This window comes from Corylus avellana, chromosome ca3 (assembly GCF_901000735.1).
Source record: "Corylus avellana chromosome ca3, CavTom2PMs-1.0".
Taxonomy (NCBI): Eukaryota; Viridiplantae; Streptophyta; class Magnoliopsida; order Fagales; family Betulaceae; genus Corylus; species Corylus avellana.
In genome coordinates, this window is record NC_081543.1 from 21,619,676 (window position 1) to 21,624,648 (window position 4,973).

General features: G+C 42.6%; 1 pseudogene; it reads right to left on the reverse strand.

The window, feature by feature from the left end:
• Nucleotides 1–2,913: 2,913 nt before the first annotated feature.
• LOC132175873 (labd-13Z-ene-9,15,16-triol synthase, chloroplastic-like) lies at nt 2,914–4,973 on the reverse strand (annotated as a pseudogene).

Genomic DNA, 4,973 nt, shown 5'->3' on the forward strand with positions numbered 1-4,973 from the left:
TTGAGGTGTTTGAGGAGGGTCCATGATTCATGTCGTTTTGTCCAATTTGGGTGCCCATAAAATACCGTAAGCCTCCAATGAAAGGTGCTGCCTGTTTCCTTAACCACCACGTTAATATGCCTACGAGAATAATTGTGTACGTCAATCTCATCTTTCACCTTCCATAGTAATGCTAAACCACCTCTCCGTCCGATTGGGTCAACAACAAAAAGGCCTTCAAAGCCCAGCGTTATGCGAACTCGTTCCATCTTGTGTTTGCTACATTTTGTTTCCATGAGAAACAAAATGGTGGGTCACTTCTCCTTCACCAAGCGGCAAAGGTCCCGAATTGCACGAGGGTTCCCAAGCCCTAGGCAATTCCAGCTAAGGAGAATCATGGGGACTGGCGAGGTTGTGCACCAACCTTCGCCATTTGGTGTTCAGAGCTGAAAGACTCCTCTGTTTGTTTCTGTTTCTTTTCCTGTCTACTCTCCGAGGCTTGGTGTCCCTTTCCAACATTACCCTTTCGTTTCCGAGAGTGTGGGTCCTCACGGTTAAGAGGACCAACCTTAGGAGGCTTATTCCGAGCGTCTCGTTTCCATTTCTTCAAGCTTCGAACATGTATATTATTTGGGCGTGAGCCTTTCGTTACCTCACCCATAGGACTAATAACATAATCCATCCAAGTTGTCTCCACAGGCTTTGGAGAAACTCTGTTTTCGTCAGCGTCTGTCTCCATATACATTTTGGGCCCAATGGAAAAAGGCCCGCCTGGGAGATTCTCGAATGTGCTGACGTGCTCCCCAGTAGCTGGAGCCTTCTCGTGCTTAGTCTTTCCTTGCTTAGGCTTTCCATGCACGTGAGCCATAATTCCTTCCACATTCGTGCCAGGATCCCCCCTATCAGTATGAACATATTCGTTAGATTTTGAAATGTCCGCATCTACATAAGGAAATAAATTGCCTTCATTAACAGCTGCTACTTTGGTTGAAACGCCCCAGCCCTCAGTATGGTAAGTGCCCGAATGTCCGTTACTAGCAGATTTCCACAATTGGTCCACCTGGTTAGGTTTTCCTGAAGTTCCACTACTTTCTTTACTGGGTTCTTTCTCTTGTCCCTTCCAGCCACCATGATGCCCTTCGTCTTCCGATGACCTCCACCATCTCTCCGTTTCCTTCCCGACGTGCTTACCAACTCTGCTATGACGCCTGCCTGAGTCTGCTCTAAGCCAGACGCCCCAGTCTTTGACCCCTTTCACCTTATTTCTCTGGTTGTCAGGCGTAATGGGCAACCATTTGCAACATGGAGGATCCTGCCGCAATCAAAACATAGCATCAGTAGTTTCTCATATTTAAACGTGACCCAATGAGAGGTCCCATTCAAGATCAGAGCACGTCCACGTTCGAGAGGTTTGCTGAGATCAATCACCACTCGAATATGTAAACATCGTCCCCATCCCAATCCATCCCCAACCACATCAACTTCAATCAACTCACCCATAGACTTCCCAATTTTTTCCCCTACCCTTCGTCATATATAGAAGGGGCATATCATGAACTTGCACCCAAAAAGGAGAATGTGTGAACTGTATCTATGAAGGTGATAGACTGCCCTCAAGATGATTAAGGATCAATATTTATCGATCAAACGACCAGGGCCTTCCTTCCATAATCCGTCGCTTATCATCCACTTCAGCGAATTCGAAGATCCATACATTATCTTGCACCTCCTTGAACACGGCAGTTCTTTAGATTCTAGATAAGACAGTTTGGAAAGCTTCTTTGTTCACTTTCCTTTCCCCACCAATCTTCCCGATTAGACATCTTTCCCCACGCTCGTGCCTATCCGCTATTTCTCCTTCAGAGATTGTGGTACCTTCCTTCTCGCCGCCAGTGAGTGATATTCGACCACACAAATCCTCCAGATTGTCTGCCATTCGCTGCCTACCTAGCCCACCACATCCGGCAAACCGGTAGGAGACTTCCCCTTACCTCTAATTTTTCTCCGAGAGAAACCTTAGGCAGGACCCTTTCGTTAGCATATATTAATAACATGGCCAATACTCACAATAAATAAATAAATAAATAACTAACATTGCCAATGACGTTCTTTTCTTTGATTTGTATTTATTTATTTGATTTGAACAATGATAATCCTTGATCTATTAATATTATGATACCAAAATACTTTTTTTGATTTATAAATGAATATTATTTTTTAAATATTTTGATTTATAATTAGAATTAAAGTACAGGGCTCAACCCACCAAAACCAAAGGCCGGTCCGTAGCCCACCAAATTCACATGCCCAACACTTAATTTTCATTGCAATATACAAGCATATACAAGTAATCCAAAGGAATGGGTGACTATTGGAAAGGAAGTATGGGACTCAGCCCATCAAGCCCATAGAACAACTAGCCCTCACAACCTTGCATGAAGCACACGCCCAAAAGAAAAACGCCATATTTGTCAACCATTTTTTATGGAAAGCGATGAATGCACACCAACGCCCTTATAAATAAGACTTAAGATCTTCTCCATTTTATTTGAACATGAGAATATCCAGTTAGTTACAGTAAAAAGTATTTTTGTCCTATCAAACAGTGAAAAAATTTGAAAAGTGTAACATTTTCTATTAAAAAACAAAAAATGTTAATAGAGTCTCTCGGTCCCAAACCCAAATATTCTATTCCATCCTCAAAACCGTTTAACGTTAGTGTAAATCACCACATGTGGTGGGATGGAATCGACATTGAGGGATGTTTGTTTGTTTGTTTTTTCTTCCTGTAAAAGTAAAATTAAAAGACTGAAAACAAAAAATAAGGGGCTGAAATAGGGCCACTGAAGTAGGATTTTTAAAAGATTTTTTTGTTGTTTTTTTTTGGATGAATAATATTTTTCATTCCATACAGAAGAATACAACATCTTTCCAGTAGGAAACCCACTAAAACACACAGATAATGCTTAGAGGATACAAACGAAAACATCAGGAGCGCCCATCACAAATAAAACATCTTAAAATATTATTGTGTGTAGAGCTCAGATTTAGACAACCTTGGTGTCGGAATTGCAAGCGTTGGATTTGCTTTCTTAGTAACAATACCGAATTTGTCTGCAAGATTCAGCTCGGTGCCCTGTGGCAACTTCCACTCATACGAGTGCAAAAACGAAGCTAGGATGTACAATAGAGACCTTTCTGCTAGTGGAATCCCTGCGCATATTCTTCTCCCGGATCCAAACGGAAAATAATTAAAATTGTTTCCCGAGTAATCCAGTTTGCTTTGATCACTCAGGAACCTTTCCGGTTGAAATTCCAAAGGATTTTTCCAAATCTTTGGGTCCCTATGTATACCCCAAACATTTAGAAATACCCTTGTTCCTTTGGGTACCCAGTACCCTCCAATGGTGCTAGATTGGCCTGGACAACGGGGTACCAGGAAAGGGAGGGCTGGGTGCAAACGGAGAGCCTCTTTGATGACAGCATCTAGATAGTGTAATTTGGGCAAATGGGTATCTTCTACTAAGCTATCCACCCCCACAATTTCTGTTAATTCTTCATTCACTTTTCTCATTGCCGCCGGACGTTGCAGCAGCTCCGCCAGCACCCATTCCACCATGGTTGTTGTGGTGTCCGATCCAGCCACCACTACGTCCTATTAAACATGGTAAAGGAACTCATCAATTGAACCCGCAAGTAACAAACGTTAACCCTCATTCAAAAAGCTTAAAACTTTTTAATAGGCGATGAAATATTTAAGTGAAATTGGGATGAATGACTAAAGTTCGTTTTATATGATCATGAGGGACACCAAGATCATATAACAACAAAAACAACAACAATAATAAAATTAAATAAAAAAGAATAGCCAAATTGTACTATAAACTATAAAGCTGGATTTAGTTAAAGTTGTGTAGGACTCCTCATTTGATGGAGCACAAAGTTGAAAGTTGGACATACCAGAAGCAAGGCCTTGAGTTGGTTCATGCTTATTGATTTTGCAGCGTCAACTTGATGATCCCTTATCTCCAAGAGAATTTGCAAAAAGTCCTTCATTTCTTCAACCCCTTCTTTCTCTTCCTTAGCCATATTCATCCGTTTTTCAATGACAGAATCAAGAATGCTTTCAATCCACAAGAAAATCCTATTTGCTTGCCTCTCAATCCCTTGCAAATCAAACCTCGCAAGCACAGGGAAAAAGTCAGAAACATTTGGTTTCCCAAACAGCACCATTTGCTCCGCCAACACTCTTAAACTCAGCCCCAACAGCAGCCCCTTCCTCCCCTCGCAGTGTTCCACCCCACAACATGTTAATCGTGGAATTGAAGATAGTCAAAAATGCCAATTCCCCTAGATCGATGGGGCTGCCTCTTTTCTCATACACATTTCTAATAGATTTCCTTACCTCTTCTCCGAGTAGAGTTTGAGAGCCATCAAGATTTGCACCACTTAGCATCTCCCGTACAAATATCTTGCGCAACTTCTTCCAATCATCCCCATATGGTGCAAATGCAATATCACCTCCCCCATATGAGCCAGCCAGGGCGGCTATGGGCGGGTCGCGGTTGGCAAACACTCTGTCCTTGTCACGAACCACCTCTTTCACCAGCGATGGTGAGCTAACCACTACGCACAATTTTTGCCCAAGCCAAAGCTTGTAGATGGGGCCATAGGAAATTGCCAGTTCCTCAAATTTCCTATGGAGCTCTGTGCCTAGAAAGGGGAGGTAGCCGACTAGTGGCAAACCACGGGGGCCTGGTGGCAGGGGAGGGACAACTTTTGTCGATTTCATGATTACCCGTAGGAACCAGAAAACTGCAAATATAGGGACTAAAGCAGTCAGAGTTGCTCTGGAACCGTCGTGTTTCTGCTCCTCTACAACCCACCACCACCACGACCGCATGGCAGAAATAGTGTTCGACATGTACGGATTTTGTTGATGATCAAAGAAATACAGAGAAGTAAGAATTGATTAGAAATTAGAATGACAAGTC